Source organism: Hippopotamus amphibius, chromosome 1 (genome assembly GCF_030028045.1).
Source record: "Hippopotamus amphibius kiboko isolate mHipAmp2 chromosome 1, mHipAmp2.hap2, whole genome shotgun sequence".
NCBI classification, from domain to species: domain Eukaryota; kingdom Metazoa; phylum Chordata; class Mammalia; order Artiodactyla; family Hippopotamidae; genus Hippopotamus; species Hippopotamus amphibius.
The window spans coordinates 159678230-159705704 of NC_080186.1; the positions used below are offsets into that span (position 1 = coordinate 159678230).

Sequence of the window (27475 nt, forward strand, 5' to 3'; positions counted from 1 at the left end):
TAAATGCTATTACAGCAAAAATTAGGAACAACCTAAATACCAATCATAAGGGACTTATTAAATAAATTACAGTTCATCTCACAAAGGATTACTAAGTATCCACAAAAATGGAAATGAAGAAAATTCGATGACTTGAACAGGTACTTGTGCTGTATTGTTACATGGAAAAAAGCTAAGTTTACCAAACCATATGAATCATATAATTTGGTTTTGAAAGACAGATATGTGATGGAAAGCAGGTCTATAATGATAGACATCTACAGTTTACACTGGTTATCTCAGGAGATGCGATCAGAGGGGTTTTTTTCCCTTGTGTATACCTATGTTCTAATTTTTTGTAATGAATGTTTATCACCTGTATAATTTTTTCAGTTAGAAAAATAATCTAATAATAACAATCTGTTAAGACAAAGACAAATCACAGTAAAACCAACGTTTACCATTATATTCAGTTTGTGCATAGAAATTATATCCTAAATAATTAAGATATTTACAAAAACATAAAATTTTACCTAATTCTACACATAACCTCTGTCAATACACCCTCCTCCTACGTATCTCAGTAACTTTCTCACTGGTCAAATCTAAAGCTCCAGTTACTTTAGATACCTGACACTGAAAGTATCTTCCTGCCACTGCCAGTCTAGATAGTCTACCCAACTCATCTTCATAAACAAAGACATGTGATTTAATTTTTCCACTGTGACAACAGACTACAGCTCATTTAAAAGATGAACTGGCTGACAGTCTATCGGTGGGCAGATGGGAATATGCTTCAGAGGTGATGCAAGTATTGTTTCCTGATCTGGGTGTTGCTTTTGTGGATGTCAACTTCATTAATATTTAGTAAATGTTATATAAATATATATGATTTATGCAGCTTTATGAGTCTATATTTTACAAAATAATTTTAAAGAAAAAATTAAAAACACTTAAAAAAACTGAAGTGGCTGAGAATGGGAGTCAATCTGTAAAGTTCTAAAAGAGTAATTATCAGTGTAACCGACTTGGGGGTGTGGGTCCCAGCTGTGTACCATCAAGATATATAGAGCTAACCAAGCCAATTGTGAAATACAAACGCCTCTAAACCAACTGCTGCAGAGAACTCTATCCTGAAATGAAACAGAATAAAAAGGTCAGAGACACCCCGACCTGTCCTAACATGAAGTAGATATTAAACTTAAACCACCTCTGTCTCCATTCTCTATGCTATTCAATACTGGAAGCCAACAAAACCTTTCTGATTAATACTGCAAAGCATTCAATTTCAAAAGAATTCTTCTGCCAAATTTTCATCAACATGTACCATCTGGGCACATTTTTTGGAACCCTAGTTATCTAACGTTAAACTTAAGGCATTTCCAAAATAACTGCATTGTAACATAAAATGAATTTTCCTTTTCCACGGCAATGAGGAGCCTGTGCACCACAACGAAGAGTAGCCCCCACTCACAACAACTAAAAAGAAAGCCCGCGCACAGCAAAAAAGACCCAACACAGCCAAATAAATAAATAAATAAATAAATAAATAAATAAATAAATAAAAATTTAAAAAGACAATATGATACTGGCACAAACACAGAAATATAGATCAATGGAACAGGATAGAAAGCCCAGAGATAAACTATGGTCAACTAATCTATGACAAAGGAAGCAAGGATATACAATGGAGTAAAGACAGCCTCTTCAATAAGTGGTGCTGGGAGGGCTTCCTAGGTGGCAGAGTGGTTACGAATCTGCCTGCCAATGCAGGGGGCACAGGTTCGATCCCTGCTCCAGGAAGATCCCACATGCCACAGAGCAACTAAGCCCATGTGCCAAAAAAAAAAGTGGTGCTGGGAAAACTGCACAGCTACGTGTAAAAGAATGAAATTAGAACACTCCCTAACACCATACACAAAAATAAACTCAAAATGGATTAAAGACCTACATCTAAGGCCAGACACTATAAAACTCTTAGAGGAAAACATAGGAAGAATACTCTTTGACATATCTTTTTTGACCCACCTCCTAGAGTAATGAAAATAAAAACAAAATAAATAAGTGGGACCTCATGAAACTTAAAAGCTTTTGCACGACAAAGGAAACCATAAACAAGACAAAAAGACAACTCTCAGAATGGGAGAAAATATTTGCAAATGAATCAACAGACAAAGGGTTAATCTCCAAAATATATAAACAGTTCATCCAGCTCAATATGAAAAAAACAGCCCAATTTAAAAATGGGCAGAAGATCTAAATAGGCATTTCTCCAAAGAAGATATACAGATGGCCAAGAGGCACATGAAAAGCTGTTCAACATCACTAATTATTAGAGAAATGCAAATCAAAACTACAATGAGGTATCACCTCACACCAGTTAGAATGGGCATCATCAGAAAATCTACAAATAGTAAATCTTGCAGAGGGTGTGGAGAAAAGGGAATGCTCTTGCACTGTTTGTGGGAATGTAAATTAATACAGCCACTATGGAGAACAGTATGGAGGTTCCTTGCAAAACTAAAACTAGAATTACCATATGACCCAGCAATCCCACTACTTGGCATATGTCCAGAGAAAACCATAATTCAAAAAGACACATGCACTCCAATGTTCACTGCAGCACTATTTACAATAGCCAGGTCATGGAAGCAACCTAAATGTCCATCAACAGATGAATGGATAAAGAAGATGTGGTACATATATATAATGGAATATTACTCAGCTGTAAAAAGGAATGAAATTGGGACATTTGTAGAGATGTGGCTGGACCTAGAGATTGTCATACAGGGTGAGGTAAGTCAGAAAGAGAAAAACAAACATAGCATATTAACACATATATGTGGAATCTAGAAAAATAGTACAGATCAACCGGTTTGCAAGGCAGAAATAGAGACACAGATGTAGAGAACAAACATATGGACAGCAAGTGAGGAAAGGGGGGGTGGTTTGGGGTGGGATGAATTGGGAGACTGGGATTGCCTCATATACATTACTAATAAGAAAAAAAATCAAATTGTACACCTTAAATATATGCAGTTTACTGTATGTCAATTATATCTCAATAAAACTTCTTAAAAAAACAAAAAAATAAAATAAAATAAAATAAAAAATAAAAGAAGGCATCTGGGCAAAATAGCTACAGTAAATCCAAATGTTCCTGGGAGACCAAATCAGTAAATTATTTAGAGTTCCTGGAGTCAAGTTCACTTGGAATACTTTTAACATTATCTGCAGCTCTCTAGACAGGATGTTCTCAGCCTACTCCCACCTAACCATTCTTGTGCACTGCAAAAAGTGCAAAAAAGCAGCAAAAAGAAAGTTGCAAAAAGCAGCAAAAGCAGAGGCAAATACAGACTTCCAAGAATGTTGCCTTAATTTAATGTAGCCAGTCATGTTCTTTATTTAAACCTAGCTTGATATTTCTGATTTGATATTTTTTCTATTTCCTGAGCTTGGTCAAATAATCATGTTACCTCTGCATAATTTAGGTTTTAGAAAGCATGACAATTCTAAGAAATACAGAATTCTAAGAAATAAAGCATAAAGGAGTTTTAATGCCTGTATCTACAAGACAGGTTGCCTGTCTCCTAGCAACCTGGAAATGTGAAATTTGATCATCCCACACCAGGGTAACAGATAACAGCAAAGAAATTTCAATTGGCTTAGAAACTGCCATTTTCTCTTTGATGAGGAAAAAAGAAACATTTCCAGGTGAAATTTTTTACTCCATTAAAATTCACCACTTCAGAATCATATGATTAATTATTAGTAATTAATTATACTAATATTATTTTTAACTGAAAAAACATAACCAACAAAAAACACGCACTATGATTACGGAGGCTCCACATACTGTGATGATCCCAGGATCTCACTGTACTGGGTTCCCAACTCTGACTTGTTTGCTATAATGCTGGCGATAAATTTAGGCTCCATCAAGAAAGGTGTTTAAAATAAAACACTACAATGTGGGAAGGAAAGAGGTAATCACCTTCAAGAAGTGACCACCATCTGCACGAATAGTAACTTATACAACAGAATCCCTCAATATACATCTTTTTACACTTTGGGGGCATCTACTGACATTAATTTGGCTCTGCTAGCCAATCAAGCCAGGCACTCACTGACAGAGGCGGGGGCGGGGGTGGGTGGGCAAGAACTAGAACTAGACTGGGCCTTATCTATAAGGCTATGATATTGGTAACTTGGTTCCAAAATGTATTTTTAAGGTTCTCCTTTCCTGTCCTTGGGAACCTTTCCTGTGCAGCTCTCCCTGCCTTATCCCTGGGGTTCAGGGATCCTCAGGCTCTCTCAAGGCTAAGAGAATAAGTGTCATTGTCAATGTGGGGCTGGCACTGGAAAGATGCCCAGTCTCTTCCAGCAACTGGGTCAGTGGAAGCCTGAGTACAACCTACCTGTTAGAGATTTCCTGGTTGTAGGGGATACTGAGAGACAAGTTTGAAAAGTGGTGGGACTTTGGACTTTCTACTCTCTCCCTGCACGATGCTACTGTGTGTGTGTGTGTGTGTGTGTGTGTGTGTGTGTGTGTGTGTGCGCGTGTGTGTGTGTGTGTGTGTGTGCGCGCGCGGGGGAGGAGGGGGAGGTCTTTTGATTGTGTAATTGTGGCAGATAATAAATACCCTTGGGGCTCTGGATTCTTCTGTCACATAATTTTTTAAACAATTCTCATCAATTTTACTTATCTCTAAATAAGATTTAAACTGGTTTTTCCAAATAGAATTATACAATTACCTACACATCCCATATAAAGTACTGAGTTTAGACAAAACTATGTCTTCATTGCTAACAAAGAATAATTCGATCATGTGAAAATTCAGATGGTCTTTCTCTTTGCCACATCGCAGACAGTGCCCTTACTCCTACTTTCCTGATTACCTGCACTCCTCTTTATACTCTGAGCAGACTCTGTTATGGCTCCACAAAAGAACCCTAGAACTCGTCCACATTCCCATTTTATATATATGTCACAATCTCCTACGGTACTCTTAGCCCTGATCACCCTCGGTTAAAAAAAAAAAAAAAAGTACCTACAAATAGGTGCTAAAATGTTTTATCCTCTAGATTTAGCCTGTGAAATGCAGCACATCTAAAATAAAGGATGTTTTGGGGACTTCCCCGGTGGCACAGTGGTTAAGAATCTACCTGCCGAGGAGAGCAGGGGATGGACGTCCCCGGACTTGCGGGCAGAAAGCGAGCTGCAGCCAGACCTGACCACAGCCGCAGCAAAGCCTCCCCTCCTGGGCTCCCGACCTGCCAGCTTGAGACCAGAATCGCAGCTTTTAGGCTCACACATGCGTTTACAGCTGGTTTTATCATCACTGTAAGCACGTCATTGTGTTATTTTTGAAAGTTATATTTCAAGGATTATGTTTCAAGGGTCTGAAGATTTCTTTTCCAAAATACTATTTAACTGAATACATGTATTTAAATATGAAAAAAAAAAAAAAAAAGAATCTCCCTGCCAATTCAGGGGACACAGGTTTGATCCGTGGTCCGGGAAGATCCCACATGCTGCGGAGCAACTAAGCCCGTGTGCCACAACTACTGAGCCCATGTGCCACAACTACTGAAGCCCATGAGCCTAGAGCCCGTGCTCCACAACAAGAGAGGCCACCGCACTGAGAAGCCCGCATACTGCAACAAAGAGTAGCCCCCACTTGCCACAACTAGAGAGAGCCCATGCATAGCAATAACAACCCAATGTAGCCAAAAAAATAAAAGAAAACAAAAGATGCTCTTCCTTCTTACTACCTTTCTCTATATCCTATCCGCACTGTTGCTATTAGAAATAAATATATGGTGTTTTTGTTGGAAACAGAATATCCCACATAAAAATCATACATAGCTCCAGTTCTAATAGAAGCAAATTTGAATTAACAAGTTTAAAGACCCTTACACCCTACAGGTTTAAATTTTTATTTGAGCTCCCACCCCAGTAAGAAGGCTTCCTTACTACCCTCCCATAAGCAGTTCTAAAGATGATCTTCAATTTAGAAACAAGCTGTTTTTAAGCAATAGAAGAGTGAAGGCTAGGATTAGGCCTAAGTAAAGGTCATATTTACCACTGTACAGGATGGCGGTATCTAAAGGCACGTAAAAGTCATTCTTGGATTCTATTTACTAAGAATGGGAGAACAACAAAAAAACCCTACTAAACAACAAAGAGAAAAAGAAATCAAGAACTCATAAATCTATGAGAAGAGGTATCAAAATATGCCTCATAATTCATACAAGCAAACAAGTATGTGGACAATAATGCTGAACTTATCCAATAAATCCATAAAGTTAAAAGTATTTTTACCACTCGTCTTTTTTCTTGGGTGACTCCTATTTAAACAGCAAGAAAATTCTGCTAAGTTTTAAATTCCTTCTTTAAGTTAGTAACAATTAGTCTCAGAAAATCCTAAACTTTAGCTTTAAATGCTATTTACCACTTCTAATTTTAGAGTTAATTTCTAAAATTTTTACCTTAAAATGCAATTTTTTAAACCTCTCATTACCAACCCACTATTTCTGTGTACTCTTTAAATCCCACCAAATGAGACAGTATAATTACCAGAAAGTAAACAAGCACATTTCTTTAGGTAAATAACTGACTATGCTATTTTACTCTGTTGTTCAGAAACAGCCAAAGTTTGTGAGGACTATAAATTTTCTGTTGTATATAGACTGTAGTTTTTTTTTTCGTAATTGAACTATAATTGACATTCAATATCATATTAGTTTTGGGTGTACATTATAGAAATTCAATATTCACATACATTTCAAAATGATCACCATGATATCTAGTTACCATCTGTCACCATACAAAGTTGTTAAAATACTGACTGTATTCCCTATGCTGTATATCGTATCCCTATGACTTATTTATTATATTTTAAAACTGGAACTCTGTATCCTTTAATCTCCTTCACCTATTTCACCTGTCCCCCCAACCCACCTCCCCTCTGGCAACCACCAGTTTGTAGATCTTTAACTGTATATACTATACTGACTATAAATTATTCTATCACCACCAAATTCTTTACATTCAAGAATAGTTCTCTACTAAATTACTATTAATTACGGGATGACATTTACAAAAGGTAATTTTGACAAAGAGAAATTCAACAATAAAAAGACAATTTAATTTTAACAGACATTTCTCCAAAGAAGATATAAAAATGGCCAGTATATGATGAGATGCTCAACATCATTAGTCATCAGGAAATGCAAATCAATACCACAAGACGAATACAGCCATAAAAAAAAAAGGAAAAAAGGAAAAAAATCAAGTGTTGTTGAATATGTGGAGCAATTAGAACCCCCATACACTGCTGGTAGGAATGTCAAGTTGGTACATACAGCCACTGTGGAAAACAGAGTTATAAAAGGATCCAGCAATTCCACTCCTAGACATATACTCAAGAGAACTAAAAACATATTTTCACAGAAAAACTTGTATATGAATGTTCACAGCAGCATTATTTGTAATAGTCAAGTTGCTCATCAAATATGACTGGATAAACAAAATATGGTATATCCATACAATAGGATGGATAGGAATAAACTAACCCAACAAAACAAAAACAAAAAGATGAAATACTGATACATGCTAAAACCTGGGTGAACCTTGAAAACATTATGCTAAGCAAAAGGAATCGATCGCAAAACACCTCATATTGTGTGATTTCATACGTATAATGTCTCCAGAAAAGGCAAACACAATAGAGACAGAAAATAGACTGGTGGTTGCCAGGTGCTGGGGAAGAGAACAGGGAGTGACTGACTGCTAACGGGACCATACTTCTTTTGGGGGTGATTCAAATGTTCTGGAATTAGACAGTGGCAGTGGTTGCAAAACCTTGTGATTATAGTAAAAATCACTGAATTGTACACTTTAAAAAGATGAATTTTATGGTATGAGGATTACATTGCAAAAAAAGTAAGAGTATTTTCTAATTTAAAAACTGCAAACCTATATAATGTACATTTTATTTAAAATAACACTGAAAACTGACTATTCCAAATCAATATTTCCTTGCTAAATCAATGTCTATGTCCCTTAATGGGAGGGGGTGGGTCCTGATCCCACTAATATTTCCAGAGCTTAACACAGAACACACATATGTGACTGGATAAAAATAATAAAGAAAAATAACATATCGAATTTCAAACTAATCATGGTTTTTAAAAATTCCTTAAAATTCTCCTTTCCTGAAGAGAAAAACATTAGGATCAAGAAATTAAAAGACAGTTTAACTAACAATCCATTTTATGAGCTAAGAATAAACATCGTTTTTTTTTCTTTGTTTACCTAAAGATAACTTTAAAAACAAACAACTACCAGATTTAGACTATCTTCAACAACATCTCTCATGGCAGAGGGAAAAGATAAATGCAAATCCTCTTAATAGCAAAATGAAAACACAATTAAAAATCAAAATTCACCAAAGCAAAGGAAAAGCAAAGTAATTAGAATGCTTTAAAAAGACAATGGCAATAACAGATGAAAACTATACCACAGTAAATTTCCTTAGAAAGGCCATCAGTTTGTAAAGCTTTTTATTTAAAGATTTTTGTGGTTATCATCATTAACATTTATAAATACAACTGATGAAAACAATTTAGTTTGGAAGGAGAGAAAATATTATAACTCAGTATTTATGTCAGTCCTTAGAAATGAGAGCAAACGCTACAAACTATGATCACCAATTTGATGGTTTTTCTTCTTTTTTTCACCTGAGGTCCAAGTAACAACTGAAGGCATACCATCCAGACAGAAAAGAGGAAGGCAAGATAGTAGCCACTCATCTCCAACTTCAACTTTCTTTTCTTAAAAATAATTAATTTATTTATTTATTGGCTGCATTGGGTCTTCGTTGCTTCACACGAGCTTTCTCTAGTTGCAGAGAGCAGGGGCTACTCCTCATTGTAGTGCACGGGCTCCTCATTGCAGTGGCTTCTCTTGTTGTGGAACACAGGCTCTAGGAGTGTGGGCTTCAGTAGTTGTGGCACACAGGCTCAACAGTTGTGGCGCACAGGCTTAGTTGCTCCTCGGCATGTGGGATCTTCCTGGCACAGGGATCAAACCCATGTCCCCTGCATTGGCAAGTGGACTCTTAACCACTGTGCCACCTAGGAAGTCCCAAACTTCAACTTTCTTAAGAAGCCAAGGCACTAGGAGAAATAACTCCTCATACAAGAAGGCACTAAACTAGCCAACTACATGGCTATGATAGCAGCATTGTGAGATTTTTTTGGTGGCACCAGAAAACTGCCATCAATCTGTCAGCCCCTGCGATCCACATCTTACATTCAAGTATTTTCACTGATGGCTTCACCAAGACACTGTCAAGTAAATGGTGCCCAGTGTTTTCTGTCACCTAGCTTCAGCAAAATCTACAGCCAAGGGCCTTCCAAGTTAATAAGTGCACCCCACCTCTTGCCATGCTTCATGATTTTATAAAGATTGGGGAAATAAGGAACAATCACATAGTTTTCAAATAGGTAAGTCTCTCTGCTCCTGAACATAAGATCTTTTAAGAAGTAGCATCCAACTATGGACTAACCAATTCATGTCTTAAGCCTTACCTCTTTTCCACTTTTTGCTTCCATAAGAAAACTCAGTTCTTAGTTCAGAGTTCCAGAGTCTACTTGGAGATGGAATTAAAAGTCCCAGCAAAGACAAGCTGAACTGGAGACTAAGCACCAGGCTTGTTCCCCTTGTCTTTGACAGGGTAGTTCATCTTTTGTTTACAGAATAAACAATATGAAAATAGGAGCCAGACCAGACTCATTTTAAAATAATTCATATAAAATCTAGTCCACATGAGTGGTAAACACTGTTCATGTTTTTAAAACCCTACATGTTGGGGACTTCCCTGTTGGTCCAGTGGTTAAGAATCTGCCTTCCAATGCAGGGGACATGGGTTCAACTCCTGGTCGGGGAACTAAGATCCCACATGCCGCGGGTCAACTAAGCCCGAGCACCACAACTACTGAGCCCACATGCTCTAGAGCCAATGCGCCACAACTAGAGAGCCCACGCACTGCCAGTGCTGAGCCTGCACACTCTGGAGCCCATGTGCTACAACTAGAGAGAACCCTGAGCGCCACAACGAAGAGCCCACGTGCTGCAACTAAGACCCAAAGCAGCCAAATAAAAAAACAAAAAACAAAACCCTACATGTTGTCTTCTTCCAAGACACGTTAAAGCTCTAAAATATCATCATGAAAGCAAAAACGAATTCCTAATTATTTACCATTTAAAATGATACATTAAGCAACGCTTTATGAAAAAAAATTGTCCCAAAAGAATATGGACTACAACTGGCATCTATTCAAAGATTCTTTTAGATTTCAAGAACAATTTTTTAAAATTATTTGTTCCTATTTATAAACTCACAACAGAAGAAAGGATTCTGCACTTGTCATACAGAACATTTCTAGTCTCCATTAAGATTTTATATACACACTAACACACACATATACATAAAGATATATATATATATAAAGGTACATATATTTTAGATACATATATAGCATACATACATATATATGTCCCTCCTAAAATCCTGACTGGTAAACAATTACATAATACAACATTAAAATTACAAAAGAAGTCAACACTTTTAAATCAGTCCAATGCAAGGTTATCATCAAACTACATGCCTATCTAGCAATACATTTATATTAGTTTGATTTGTACAACTTTTCTGAAAAACAGCTGTAATGCAGAAAGGGTACTCAAAATGTAAATGCTATTAATGTAGATACATAACCTACAGGAGTAGAATTAGATGTAAATATGTTGTGCTTCATGCTTTCCATTCTCTCCATTGTCTTTTCTTCTGCAATAGCCCACAAAAGCCTTCCTCATGGATAATTAGAAATTTGAATGATTTAATTCCATGAAATCTTACCAGGCACTATTACATGCCAGGTTCACACCAATTTGATTCTTTTCCCCTTAATGTTCCTGAAAGAACACTTCCATTTTTTCATTAATTTACTAGAAAGATTGGTTGCTATTTTAGACTATAATAGTATTATTTAGGCTGATAATTTGGGAAATTAAAAAGTTAGTCTACATATATGTGGACTATAGAAAAATGGTACAAATCAACTGGTTTGCAAGGCAGAAACAGAGACACAGATGTAGAGAACAAACATATGGACACCAAGTGGGGAAAGTGGGGAGGGTTGGGGGGGAATGAACTGGGAGATTGGGATACTAAATTGTACACTCTAAATATATGCAGTTTACTGTCTGTTAACTGTATCTCAATGAAAGTTCTTTAAAAAAAAAGTTAATCTGATGGAATTTGTTAAATGATGCTTTATGTACAATTAAGATGAACATTTGTCAACATGGACAAAATAACTTTTTCATTAAATCTACTGACAGAAGCACGATTCCTATATACCATTATAATAATAAAATTTCAAAGGAAATTCCTTCTTAGGTACAGTAACTGGTTTCTTCTGGGCTCTACTTGTTTTTCTTTTTTTTAAATAAATTTATTTATTTATTGGCTGTGTTGGGTATTCGTTGCTGAACACGGGCTTTCTGTAGTTGCGGTGAGCGGGGGCTACTCTTCCTTGCGGTGCAAGGGCTTCTCACTGCAGTGGCTTCTCTTGTTGCAGAGCAAGGGCTCTAGGCGCATGGGCTTCAGTACTTGTGGCACATGGGCTCAGTAGTTGTGGCACACGAGCTTAGCTGCTCTGCAACTTGTGGGATCTTCCCAGCCCAGGGTTCGAACCTGTGTCCCCTGCACTGGCGGGTGGATTCTTAACCACTGTACCACCAGGGAAGTCCCTCTACTTGTTTTTCATATGTCGGTATTTTCTACCCTGTGGTCAGCTTAGTGTTTGGGTCATCACAAGGGATAGCATATCTTTATCAGTAATTTCCCGCGGAAGTAGTACATATCTATCTTACAGTTCTTCAAAAGTGAACTCAATTTCTTCATCATTAGCTTTTTTGTGCACAAGGACATGAAGATGTTCACCCACATGTGCTTCTCAAATTAAGAACTTTTATTCATTCAAAACATGCTACTAAGAGAATGAAAAGACAACCCAGAATAGAAGATATATTTTTTGGACAAAGGACTCCTATCCAGAATATACAAAAAAACTTCTACAAAAGCCATAAGAAAAAGGGAACCACCCAACTGAAAAATGGGCAACAGTCTTGAACAGACACTTCACAAAAGAAGACATCCAAATGGCTGATAAACATAAAAAAGTGCTGCCTTTCATTAATCATCACAGAAATGCAACTTAAAACCACAGATAATGGTTAAAATAAAAAGCATAAGATACCAAATGTTGTTGAGGGTACATAACAACCAGAACTCTCAAACTGGGAATGTAAATTTGCAGAACCACCTTAGAAAACTGTTTAGCAATACTTACTAAAGATGAATTCATACATACTCTATGACCCAGCAATTTCACTCTCCCAACAGAAACATGAGCTGCCTGGTTCTCCTAGCTTGGCACCTGCAAATAAACCCTTACTTTGCTGCAAACACCCACTGTCGCTGTCAGTATGGCTTTCTGCACCACAGGCACACGAGCCCTCGCTTGGTTAACAGTGTAGACTACGAGCCCTCTGCAGATTGGGACCTTCGCATGGTTCACTGCTGTATTCACCCAGTAATTAACAGTGAGTGGCATATCATGGATACCTTATTAGCATATGTTGACTAAAGCAGGCGTGGAGGTGCAGCTTTTTATTTATTTATTTTATTATTTTTGGGGGGGTACACCAAGTTCAATCATCTGTTTTTATACACATATCCCCGTACTGAGGTGCAGCTTTAACAGAAATCTACCTGAAGAAATGGCAGCTAATCTTAATGCCATCTTAACTAACTAGTTCACATTTATCTAAAGTATTCATATTACTTTACAAATCACCAAATAAATATAAGGCTAGGTGTGGAATCACATGCAGATGACTTGCTCTATCTGTGGAAGGGACAGTGATGATGGTTCCATGAGTGATCAACAGCAGGTGGCATCCCCATCACTATTTCATGCTTCATAAAGTACATATGCCTTACATGTACGGACACTATGGTTCCAGAGTTACCAATTTTATTTATTAAGTTTTTTAAAGAGGTAACATTTATTTATTTACTGGCTGTGCTGGGTCTTCATTGCTGCGTGCAGGCAGGCTTTCTCTAGTTGCGGAGAGTGGGGGCTCCTCTCTGTTGCGGTGCGTGGGCTTCTTAGTGCGGTGGCTTCTCGTGTTGCGGAGCACAGACTCTAGGCATGCAGGCTTCAGTAGCTGTTGCTCGCGGGCTTAGCTACTATGTGACATGTGGGATCTTCCCGCACCAGGGTTCGAACTCGTGTCCCTTGCACTGGCAGGCATATTCTTAACCACTCTGCCACCAGGGAAATCCCCAGAGTTATCACTTTTAAAAAGACACAGTAACAAAAGTAGAAGAAACACAAAGGAGAAACAGACCTCTCCAACCTTCAGCTCTTTGGAAATAAAACATTCAACAGTTTACTGGGTGCAAATAGGTACTCAATAAATGTTTGTGGTACATATGAAGGAAAACTGGTATTCTGATTGATCACACTGTAATTCCTAGAAAGTTTCCCTTCTAAAAATTACCAACTGGCATATCAAAAAAATGGAATATTCTACATTAAGAAGATAGTATATTCAAATGTACAGCTCCTGAAAGTGACAAACATGCTTAGAATCCAGAGACTCATGCTGACTGCAGCCTGCTTGGCTCTGCTAGCCCCATGAGCTAGCAGAGCTCTCTCAGCTATACCTGTTTATTATCAGCTGACGACGACGAGGACGAGGACAATGCGTGGAGAAGAGTGTACTGGGGCAGAGATTATGGATGGGAAAAGGTATTCTACTCAAGAGTCTGCCTTAAGAGAAAAACAAATATCGTATATTAACACATATATGTGGAATATAGAAAAATGCTACAAATCAACTGGTTTGCAAGGCAGAAACAGAGACACAGATGTAGAAAACACATATACAGACACCAAGTGGGGAAAGCAGGGTGGGCGGGCGGGGGGAGGGGGGTTGGTGTGGGATGAATTAGGAGATTGGGATTGCCATATATACACTACTAACAAGAAAAAAAATCGGTTTATTGTATGTCAATTGTATCTCAATAAAAGTTCTTAAAAATAAATAAATAAACTTAGTGGGTAAAAAAAAAAAAAAGATTCTGCCTTAATTTAGGCCTGCTCATGAGGTCCCCTTCTCCTGCAAGAACAACGAGAACCAAGGAGACGCATTAAACATTTCATATCTTTCCCTTCACCCTATCACAGAAAGCTCCAATATGCAAGCGAATAATTGCTTGCATTTTATAATTAATACCACTCAAAGAACATGTCAGGCCATGATTGATGTTTTTTTTTTACCTCATTAAGTCTAAAGCTTATCAAAGAAAAGACAATCAAAAGAAGTAATTCAATCATAATGTTCCAGTTAAAGATTAAACACACACATTTGCCTCTTATTCCTTCCAAAAACCTCTCAAATGTAAACGTTAGTAAAGTTTTATTAAATTTGAGCCAAAAAAAAATTTCGAAAACAGGAGAGGAAGCAGCAATAAAATCCTGCAAGTAAAAAGCAGGATGACAGGTGACAACTCACACACCAGACCCAAGAAATCTGAATCCTAAACCAGAAAGCAGAAAAGCAACCTGTCCTGGACTATACCCTCCAAAGGCTCAAGAACAGGTGGTAGTAGGTACCAGCGGAAATAAGAGTGAAAGTAAGATTTAAAAACAGAAAGAGACGTTGGAGACCCATACACAGCTCCCAGAATCCCCATTAGAAGACTGCAAGTTTACTCTCTGGAGAGAGTGAGATGGACAGGTCTGGACTGAAGACACCAGAATTTAGGAGAAAGAACAGCATACCAGAAAAGAGTGATTAAGTGAGAGATTTACATACTAAACTTTGAGGTCTCCCAGTCTTCCTCTGACAATCAGCTCCCAGAATAGTAGCAGCCAGGCCTATTCTCTGGGGAAACTGACCAGCACAAGAAGAAAGACCTACGGGGATATGTGTATAAAAACAGTTGATTGAACTTGGTGTACCCCTCCAAAAATAATAATAATTAAAAAAAAAAAGAAGAAAGACCTAAAAAAACATTGTCACTCAGAGGAACAGCCTAGTTAGATTACAAAGCAAGAGGCCCCGGCAAGAAGCTCCATCAAGCATACTGAGCTTCCAAACTGCTTTACTGATTGTGCACGCTTAACCAAGCAAGCAAAGATCATCACGTACTTCTAATTAAAAGGGCATAAAAGACCAAAGCAAAGAGAATAAATGCAACATGGAGGAAAGAACTATGCAGGAAGGCATAAACTTTAAAAAGAAAGAAAAAAAATTCAATAATCTCAGAGAAATAAGAGAAAAAAATTAAAACCATAAAACAGTGTGCTACTAAAAAAGGGGGGGGACAATTAAAGAGTTTTTGAAAATTAAAAATAACAGATAGTAAAATTTTGTCAAAGAGTTAGAATATAGGACTCCCCTGGAAGCACCGTGGTTAACAATCCACCTGCCAATGCAGGGGACACGAGATCAAGCTCTGGTCCCGGAAGATTCCACATGCCGTGGAGCAACTAAGCCCGTGTGCCACAACTACTGAAGCCCATGTGCCTAGAGCCCATGCTCCACAACAAGAGAAGCCACAGCAATGAGAAGCCTGCGCACCGCAACAAAGAGAAGCCCCCTCTTGCCATAACTAGAGAAAGCCTGCTTACAACAAGGAAGACCCAATGCAGCCAAAAATAAATAAATAAAAAACCTTAAAAAAAAGGTTAGACTATAAAATAGAGAATATCTCATAGAAAGAGAAAAAAGAGGTGAAAACACAAGAAGAGTTTAAAAAAATTTTAAGAATCAGTACAAAAGATTCAAGATCCAAAGGGAGAAGGGAAAAAAAAATTAAAGCAGAGAACAAAAATTAAACAAATACTTTTAAAAATTTCCCAGAACTGATGGACATGAGCTTCTAGACCGAAAGGGCCCAATGAGTGCCTAGCACAAAGGATGTAAACAGATCTAAACCAAGGTACAACACAGTGTGAAATTTAACAACGCTGGGGACAAAAAGAAGCTCCTAAAGGCTTCCAGAGAAACAGAGAAAGTAGGCCACATTTAAAGAATCAGACGTCAAACTAGCTTCAGTCTTCCTAATAGTGGAACCCAGCTTCAAAATTCTAAAGGAACAAGTTTCCAACCCAGAAGTCAAAGTAAGGATGAAGATTAAAAAAAAAAAAAAAAAAAAGTCTTAGATGTTCAAAGTCTCCAAAAAAAAAAAAAAAAAGTTTAACCCTCACGCATTCTTCCTCAGAAAGATACTGGAGCATGTGTTCCATGGAAATGAAACAATAAACCAAGAAAGAAAAAGAAAAAAAAAGATATGAATCAAGGAAAGGGGCTTCAATTAAAAAAATCAGAAAAGGAAATCCCTAGTGTGACAACTAAACAGCAGACCTTGAGAGCAGCCTCCGAAACAAGTCAAAAAAAACCAGGAAAGAGCTACACACACCCTACACAACAATGAAATCGATAAAATATCTCATGTATTTGAATATATCAAAAAATTACCAAGATTATTAAGTGAGAGTCTAAGGATGAATTCATGCTTATAAGCAAGCAATTTATGATACACAGAAAATTAGGCAAGGGACTTCCTAGGTGGCACAGTGGTTAAGAATCCACCTGCCAGTGCAGGGGACACAGGTTTGATCCCTGCTCCAGGAAGAGCACACATGCCTCGGAGCAACTAAGCCCGTGTGCCACAACTATTGAGCCTATGCTCTAGAGCCCGTGAGCGACAACTACTGAGCCTGTGTGCCACAACTATTGAAGCCCACGCGCCTAGAGCCCATGCTCCACAACAAGAGAAGGCACTGCAATGAGGAGCCCATGCACCGCAATGAAGAGTAGCCCCGGCTCGCAGCAACTACAGAAAGCAGCAACAAAGACCCAATGCAGCCAATAAAATAAATAAATTTATAAAAAAAAAAAGAAAAAATTAGGCAAATAAAAAAATTTGTTGTTAACTTTAGGGAAAATAAGGTACTGTCAGGCAAGGAAAAGTAACCACAGCACACAACATATTATTGTAAATACTGGATTATTGATTTAACTACATCATGGATATGACTATACTAGAAAAATGGAGAGACAGGAAATGGGAGTATATGCAGTTGTGGGAGGGTGGTAAAAGAGAGCTAAATCCTTAAATCCCCTAGTGGTAAATCAATTTTTAAAACGTTGCAAACTGAAAAATCAAGAAGTAACACCCTGTGTTTTTTACCTTCACAGGTAACAGTGAAACAGCAAAATAAAGAGCTAAAAAGTAGGCAAGTAAGCAGGAGACTGCTGTTTTTGGTAATAAGCCTGTAAGATCTATCTAACTCTAACCTATATGTACATATAACTATTATGTAAGATACGAAAACTAAATAAAAAGGAAAAAAGATTAAAATGTGATAACAAAATGTGTTATGAAAGGGGAATCTTGTATTCACAGGAAACTAACCAAACTGGGGGAGAGGGGAGGTACTCAAACTCCCCTTAGGACAGACTACCTAAACTGAGAGGGGCACTGAGAAGAAGGCTCCATTGCAGGTAGAGGAAGTAGACCAAGAGGAGGCCTCCTGGCCAGAGAAGGTGATGTATTCTAGGAAGCAAAACAAGTTCCCCTGGGAAACAACAAACCATGAGAGTTCATCTCCACCCCTTCTTCCAAGCCCTGGTCTCCCCCATCTACCTCTTACCTGTCCTTCAAGGCCAGGCTCAAGTTTCATCTTCTCAGAAGCTTCCTAGAAGTCTCTGGAAGCAGGTGATGCCTTCTATCTCAAAATGATGCCTTTTACCTACTATCTCATTCTCTGAATTAATATAATTAATATTATATCAATACCATAATACATTCTCATGGATTGAAGTCACTCAACAGGTATTTAGTGAATAATTACTATATGCATAAAATTGTGCTGGGTACCAAAAGTAAGTGAAAAAAGAAAAGAAAGGGAAAATGGAAGGAAAGAGAACAAACACAGCAGCAGTCTACAGGTGCTTAGTAAACTTTTAATTAGGAAGACCCGTAGTACATTCTTCTGCATTCCATAATATTTAAATGTACAAGTCAGCACTTCATAAATGCCTCATTCATTAAATTGCAAATGGCTCATAAGATGAAAAGTCTTTGATGGATGGAAACTTGACATTTTAAAAATCAAGATACAAATTTTGAGGGAAAAAAGTATTCTATATACATATTCTAAGACAAGCATAAAAGTAACATTTTCATGATAATAAACAGTATAGAGGGATTTTTTTTTTAATTTTTTTCTTCTTGATTTCAAAATTCCTAAGTTCACAAGCAGAAAACTTGACAAAAATACAGAGAATAAAAAAAAACCACCACAATCTCATCTCTCAGATATCCTTCCAGCCTTCTGGGGGAATACAAATCATAACCTTTTTCACTCACTACATGGTGGAATTTTCCTTCATTATTAAATATTCTTTTGTAATACCACTGTAGTATTTGAAAGTCAGTCTATATTTTTTACAGGGGAAAAAAGTTCACTTCTTAGAAATAACTACAGCATTAACTAGTACAGCTAAATAATAAGTAAAGCAATCTGCTAAGAGAAATGCAAAATCACTGTTAGAAGATATACCCTGGAAATTGCTGAGATCCTTTCAACCACAATTACAGATTCTCACTAAATATTTTCACTAAAATATGAAGTAAACTTAAAATGGCATTTGGATTACATTAAACCTAACTGATACATAGAAAATAAAAGATATTTCAACCTTCCAAATAATGGTGAAGCTAATATAATAAGCCAATGATTACCTTTCACGCCCAGCATAACTTGCCTTTTCTGCCCCTCGACTCAGCTAGTCATTCTGGCCAGAGCTGAATGGTGACAAGATGGCTGTAAAGCTTACACCATCACATAACTGTGATCACCTCAATTAACTCTCTCACCTAAAATGAAATTGGACCAGTACGTTTAAGAGCATTAATGCTGCACACCCTCACCTGCATGACTTAGTAGAACCAATTTTAAGTATGTACACTCTAAAATACTATTATATCTGAAAACGCAATTCAGCTTCACAAGGACAAAAGTGTTGAAAAGAATCTCCTATCAACCAATAATCATATATAAGATCCTCAAGGCTGCAGATAACCCTCAAATCATACTTCTTATGCTGTTTCTATAATAGCATGAACAGATTTTCCAAACTGCTGAAAATGCAACTACTAAAAGCAGTGAATAAGAATACTAGAAATTGAGTCAATTTCTTTTAAAAAAGCTTTTTAAATTGACATTTTCTTCCTTTTAAAATATTATTACGCAGTGGTTAAGAATCTGCCTGCCAATGAGGGAGACACAAGTTCCATCCCTGGTCTGGGAAGATCCCACATGCCATGGAGCAACTTTAAGCCCATGGGCCACAACTACTGAGCATGCATTCTAGAGCCCTCGAGTCACAACTACTGCACCAGTGTGCCACAACTACTGAAGCCCGCGTGCAGCAAAGAAGACCCAACAGAGTCAAAATTAAATTTAAAATAAAATAAAAGTACTGTTAGAAAAACAAAAACCAAAAACACTATGCATTTGTCAAAACCTATATTTATCTAAATCTATAGAACTTTACAGCACAAAGGGTAAACTTTAATGTACGTGAAATTAATAAAAAAAAAATTTAGGTGGTTGGTGGTTTCCAGGATGGTATGCAGAATATGACAGAACAATTTAACTGTATTATAAATTCATGAAATAACCTCATTAAAAAGGGTGAGAAGAAAAGGTGCTGACATTTTCAGTTAGTAATTAATCAGAGGCTTGAATGTGATTTGGAAGTCTTTCTGGAGATTGGATAGTTTATGAATAGAAATACAAAGGGTTAGGGAGTGGTTTCTGTTTAATAACAGTTTCATTTTATTTGTCATTCAGTGCTTAAATGTGGCATTAAATGTTAAACATTTCTTGTTAGAAAATAGTACATAGATACATTCTTCATATACTAGAGTTAAACAGTAACTTGTAAAGGAAAACTTGACTTCCCTTCCCATCTCTCCCCAGGGGTGTAACTGCTTCTCAGATTTGGTGTGCATTCTTCAGGCTTTTTTCCTTTCTTAACAAAAAAAAAAAAAAAAAGAAAAAGTTTAAAATGTTAAATATTTAAATATAAACTTTACTTTTTGTAGTGTTTTTCGATTTTTAGAAACACTGAAGTTAGTACAGTTTCTGTACAGCCCAGACCCAGTTTCCCCTTTAACATCTTATATTAGTATGGTACGTTTGTGACAATTAATGAACCAGTATTGATATATTATTATTAACTAGAGTCCATACTTTATTCAGATTTTCAGTTTTTATCTGTGTCTTTTTTTCTGTTCCAGGATCCTGTGCAGGTTCCACATTACATTTGGTCATCATATCTCCACGGGCTCCTCTTGGCTGTGACAGTTTCTCAAGTTTTCGGTGACCTTGACAGTTTTGAGGAATGTTAGTCAGTTATTTGTAGGATGTCCCTTAGTTGGGGTTTGTCGGATGCTTTTCTCATGACTAGACTGGGGTTGTGGGCTTGAGGGAGGAAGACCACAGAGGTAAAGTGCCATTTTCATCCTAAGTAACTTTGGAAATGAGTTGTCTGTAAGACTAAAGGCAAAAGAAACTGTACATTATGCCCTGTCCTCTGGCTGATAAAAGTTTCCCACAGGGATGTGAATTAACAATTCTGATACTGCTACACAGGTATATTAGAACAGAAGTTAAGTAAATGGATAGCATGTGGGAAGAGCCAGGTCTCTCATTGTTGGAGTAGACGTTTAAAGACAAGAGAGGAGAGGAAGCTAGAGCGATCCATGTAGTAATGGATTTGAGTCAGCTAGTTTAACACAGATACAGATGGTTACATATGAAATGTTTAAGGACGGACATACACACGTTTCTTTACTATGTCAGTCTAGAAGGCCTGGAAGCAATGACACACCAGCAGCAATGAGTACAGATCTTAGTTTCTAACATTGTTCTCCAATAAAAACAATCAGGGTTCCTTGCAGAAATGGCTGATTCAAGGATGGCACAGAGAATTTACATGGTGAGCCTAGTGCCAAAAAGTAAGGAAGTGCTTTAAAAAAACCACAAAGATGGAGCTCTGTCAAAGGGATACAAATGCCAACTGAAAGAGATCCCAATGGCCAAAGCTGGGCACTGAGCAACATAACAGTGCTGGCTTATAAAATTAATGAGTTCATACTAGTATCACTGAATAAACAGATTAATGGAGAAGAGACAAATGTCCCATGCAGAAAAATTCCAAATAATTTACATAGACATAGTGCCCCCCAATGAGGTGGTGGAACTTAACTCCCTAATCCTTATGTATAGGCTGTACAGTAACCACAGTGACTTCCTTCCAAAGAGCACAGTACGGGGGGTGGGGGGGGGGGAGCAGTCTTTTTATGTAGAGAGATCTGACAAACACTACTTCAGCCAGATGATCAAGGTCAATACCAACAGTGATAAGTCATGTTGACAGTATGCATTCTTGATATGATGTGATGAAAATGGCACTTTACCTCTGTGGTCTTCCTCCCTCAAGCCCACAACCCCAGTCTAGTCATGAGAAAAGCATCCGACAAACCCCGACTAAGGGACATCCTACAAATAACTGACTAACATTCCTCAAAACTGTCAAGGTCACCGAAAACTTGAGAAACTGTCACAGCCAAGAGGAGCCCGTGGAGATATGATGACCAAATGTAATGTGGAACCTGCACAGGATCCTGGAACAGAAAAAAAGACACAGATAAAAACTGAAAATCTGAATAAAGTATGGACTCTAGTTAATAATAATATATCAATACTGGTTCATTAATTGTCACAAACGTACCATACTAATATAAGATGTTAAAGGGGAAACTGGGTCTGGGCTGTACAGAAACTGTACTAACTTCAGTGTTTCTAAAAATCGAAAAACACTACAAAAAGTAAAGTTTATATTTAAATATTTAACATTTTAAACTTTTTCTTTTTTTTTTTTTTTTGTTAAGAAAGGAAAAAAGCCTGAAGAATGCACACCAAATCTGAGAAGCAGTTACACCCCTGGGGAGAGATGGGAAGGGAAGTCAAGTTTTCCTTTACAAGTTACTGTTTAACTCTAGTATATGAAGAATGTATCTATGTACTATTTTCTAACAAGAAATGTTTAACATTTAATGCCACATTTAAGCACTGAATGACAAATAAAATGAAACTGTTATTAAACAGAAACCACTCCCTAACCCTTTGTATTTCTATTCATAAACTATCCAATCTCCAGAAAGACTTCCAAATCATTCAAGCCTCTGATTAACTACTAACTGATATTATTGCAATACATGAATTTAAAAGAAAAACTGTAAAAGATTATACTAAATTGTTAGGGGAGAAGAAATAAATGTAATACATGTGAAAGAAACCGCTTTAATCAGTAAAAAAATATTTCACTAGAAACATTCTTAAATTTGATCAATATTTAGAGCTGGTATTTAGAACTTTTAATATAAATTGTGGTATTCAGAAAAAATGAAGTCAGCCTAATTGTAACAGCCGGATGTGCAAAGTGATGTCTGATAACACTCACTTTATTACCACACTTGGTGAAAGCAACGACATACACTGTACTTCTATCTAGACAGCCATGAGAAGCAATTACAACTGGAGCGTGTAAAATTCAGATGATTCAATACATGATATTCACCAACTGCCTGGCATACTGGCAAAAACGACTTGAGAATAAAGATGAGCTCACCAAGTTGATTCACAGCATTAATCTCTAATTAAAGTGCTAAAAGTTGCTTTATCTAAATGAGCATTATCCACTACTACAAGAATATGGTTCCCCTAAACAGTTGTACTTCTTCAAAGATAACGTAAGAATAAATTATTAAGAAACCAAAGTAATTATTTTAAAGCCCTAAGAACAAGTAAATCAGAGAATGTCACTTGAATTTCTTCAAGTCTTTCTTTTTTTTTTTTAATTAAAAAAATACAAAATTACTCTCATGGTAGGATTTACTTTATAATCTACTTTAATTAGAGTAATGTAATATAGTTGGTGTCCAAGATAAAGTAATTTCAAGTTATGTGCAGGCAAACCAGTGGGTGGCATCAGTTTAGGTGATGCCAGGATTTCCTAGAGCACCTCACTGAGAACAAGTCAAATACAACGTATAGTTGCAGATCTGCAGCTCCTGACACTCACAAATCCTGGTTCCACATTCATAACAAATCACAAAAGTGCTTTCATGACATATTTCCTTGTGTGATAATGTCTGCCTAAAACCTCATACCATTACCTTTTAGAGTTACACACAGAAATATTTATAGATGAAATGACATGATTTGTAGGATTTGCTCCAAAATAATAGTAGAGAGTATATATGAAAAAGATTAGCCATTTGTTGATAATCGTTGAAGATGAGTCATAGGTGCATAAGGCTTATTACACTAAATTTTTGTATATGTTTGAAATTTTCATAGTTAAAAGCTGAATGTAAGTAAGTAAATATTAAGAAATTACTCCTAGAAGTAACCTAAGTGCCCATCAACAGATGGCTGGATTAAGAAGATGTGAGATACACACACACACACACACACACACACACACCCCTGCTTAATATATACATACAATGGAATATTACTCAACCACAAAAAATAATGAAATATTGCCATCTGCAGCAAGTGGGTGGATCTAGAGAATATTATGCTTAGTGATAGAAATCAGACAAAGACAAATACTGTATGATATCACTTACATGTGGAATCTAAAAAATAATACAAATGAATGTATATGCAAAACAAAAAGACTCTGATACAGAAAACAAACTTGTGGTTACCAAAGGGGAGAGGGAAGGAGAGAGGGACAAACTAGAGGTATGAGATTAACAGATACAAACCACCAAATACAAAATAGATAAGCAACAAGAATATACATATACAGGGAATTGTACCCATTATCTTGTAATAACCTATAATGGAATATAATCTATGAAAATACTGAGTCGCTATGCTGTACACCTGAAACACAATATTGTAAATCAACTATACTTCAATTAAAAAAAGAAATTATGCCTACAACTGAACAATAAAAAGCAAACAATTCAAAAATTTGAAATTTTGAATTTGCCCAATTTTTGAACTTGCCAATACATTTCTCCAACAATATACAAATGGCCAACGAGAACATAAAAAAATGCTCAATATCATTAATCATTAGGGAAATGGAAACCAAAACCATTATGAGATGTCACTTCATACCCACTAAGATGGTATTATCAGAAACAAAAACAAAACACAAACAGAAAATAACAAGTGTTGATGAGGATGTGACAAAACTGGAATCCTTCTGCACTGCTGGTGGGAATATAAAATGGTGCACTGCTATGGAAAACAGTATGGCAGCTTCTCAAACAATTAAAAATAGCAATTCCATATGAACCAACAATTCCACTTCTGGGTATATATCCAAAAGAATTGAAAGCTGGAACTTTTCTGATACTTGTTCACCCATATTCACAGCAGCATTATTCACAATGGCCAAAAAGTAGGTAAACAAAATATGGTACACACATAAAATGGAATATTATTCAGACTTAAAATGGAAGGAAATTCTGACACATGCCACAACATGGACGCACCTTGAGGACATTATGCTAAGTGACATAAACCAGTCAGAAGGAACAAATGCTATATGATTCCACTCAGATGAGGTGCTTAGAGTAACCAAATTCACTGACAGAAAGCAGAATAGTGGCTGTCTGGGGCTTGGGGAGGTGGAAATAGAGAGTTATTGTTTAAGGGGTATGGAGTTTCTGGAAGACTGCCCAACAATGTGAATGTACTTAATACCACCGAACTAACTGTACATTTAAAAAAAACTGAAATAGTAAACTTCATATATATTTTACCACAACTAAAAAAATTCTTCTAAGAAATAATTCTACCCATCTTCTCAATATTTTTATAAAAGTTCTCTTTGATCATTGGCAATATAGGCCACAAATACACCAAATAATCTCAAAATTTTGACACGACAACCTAAGAGACATTCCACGATATAATCATAATGTCTTCTGAAACTAAAATATAAAACCACACGGGCACCATTGGCTCCTTCCTCTAGGATCATGATGCCACCTAACACTTGAACATGAAAAAGGTTTGGCCTGCCAGAGATGAAATTCTTTCCCTCATCTATAAAACCTTCCTTCACAATCCTGAAAGAACTTACCCAAAGCTGCTTTACAACGTCATCAGAGTACAACAGAAACTTGTTGGTTATGACCACCAAAGCGATCAACTTCTTTAGCAGGCAGGGAGTCAGATCTAAAACTAAATATTCTGCAGTCAAGTTTTAAGCCTATATGGCAGTGTCATCATTGCTTACTTTCATTGAATTTAAATGCAAATATCTCAAAACATTTCAGGAAGTATCTGGCAAAATGCACGATACAGCCTAGGATCTATTAAGGTGAGGCAAAGAAGACGTGGAATGGACAAACAGGGTAAACGTCCTCAGAGACAGTAACACACAACAGGTTTCTCAACACTGGGCCTACCCAGAACTTTCTGAAACAGTGCTTCAGAATGTTTGGACACACAATCTCAGTTTCAAAATGCAAAAAGAGAGAAAAATAATAATAAAGGCATAGGAAATTAGCCCAGCCTATCTGTATAGTCTGTGGTGATGCTAAATTGTGCACATACTGCTCTACCAATCAAAAGACCATAAAGGCAAAACCACTGTTTGCATTTCTGAATGAATCATACAGTTTTCCATTACACTTACCTCCCTAGAGGACCAGCTCAATTTGACTAATCAGATCAAATAGGAGTCAGAAGAGCCCTCTGCGACAACCAAAGAGTATCACGCTCCTATCAAGTTGCCTGGACAATTCACCAACATTCCATAATTCAAAAGCCTTTTAAATATGTATTTTCTCTGACCAAGTATTTCCACACCTAGAAATTTATACTAACGAAATAGTTGAAGAGGTATATAAAAGAAACTTCAGTGACTGAAAAAAATTATAAACACCCTTAGAGACCAACAATAAGCAACTGATTAAATTATGGTTCAGCCAAACAATTGCATGCTATGCAGACATTAAAATACGAACCCATCTTATTATATAGCTATACTGTGTGCCTTTGTACACATATGTGCACCTTACACACATGCAAATTTGTGAATGCACATGTGTTTGAGAACATGTGGGTATGTAAACATACATGTGCACATGTGCACATATGCACAGTGTGTGCAAGTATAATCAGGGGCCTGTGGCACTGCATGTATGTACAAAGATGTGCCTGTATATGTATGTATGGGTGCATAAGAGAATACATATGCACATGTATATATCTGCTAATGCATATGCTTATATTTGGGCCATAAGCCTGTGTTTTAAGTAGGTGAGTGTGTATTTATCCTTGTAATCACTACTTAGAAGCTGTGACCTTGAGAAAGTTACTGAGCCTCTAGGGAGTCTTGACTTCTTCACCTATTCCATACCAAACCCTGCCTCAAAGGGGTTTTCTGAGGATTAAGTGAAATAATGGATGTAAAGCACTTAGTAGCATGACTGGCGCATAGTAAATGCTCAATCAATATTAACTTTCCTTATCTGTACATGTACGCTGATCTACACTCATGTATATTTACACAGCTATAAGTCCACAAGGATACACAAAATATTGACTTTGGCTATCTATCAGTGATAGGTTTTTGGTGTGGAGTTTTGGTTTGGAGGTTGGCTTTTTTTTTTTTTTTTTTGGCTTTCATATTTTGCAATTTTTCTAGGAAGACTAGTTCTTTTTTTCATTTTTTAAAAAGATTTCTTCAAAATAATGATGATTTTTAAAAATAAAAAAGATGGCCTGTCCTTAACATACCTCAATTCTGCATGTTTAAAGCTATTAAATACTGCACTGAGAAATACGTAATTTTGATACTCCACCAAATTTTCTGTATTCTAGCAGTATGTCAGCATTACCTAATAGCGCAAGAAGATGGCAGTACAAAGAAAAGCCACAGCTTTTTGCTTGTTTGCCTTATCCAAGACAGGATAAAAAGAATGAATTAAATCACACTACGGGTACATGCGATTTGCGAACACCTTGGTGACAGTTAAATGACACCTGTCAATCGTATTTTACTAAAGCAAGGTAGAACCCAGGGCCTGGCCCAAGGTCATACAAAAAACCATGTATCCCAGGCTGTGAGAGATCTAAGCACTAGATTAGATTGCCTTGCCACAATTTGGGCATGCTTATGAAACCAAAAAACCTAAATTCTTAAAATCAGTCATATCAGGAGTCGGGCTGTAGGAGGGAGGAAATTACAATACAGGGCTGACGACAGCAAAATAACCTAGTAACTGGC

General features: G+C 36.9%; 1 protein-coding gene across 1 annotated transcript in view; it reads right to left on the reverse strand.

The window, feature by feature from the left end:
* Positions 1-27475, reverse strand: part of NDFIP1 (Nedd4 family interacting protein 1) — a 50780-nt gene that overhangs the window by 21942 nt on the left and 1363 nt on the right. The gene's annotated exons all lie outside the window — the stretch shown is intronic.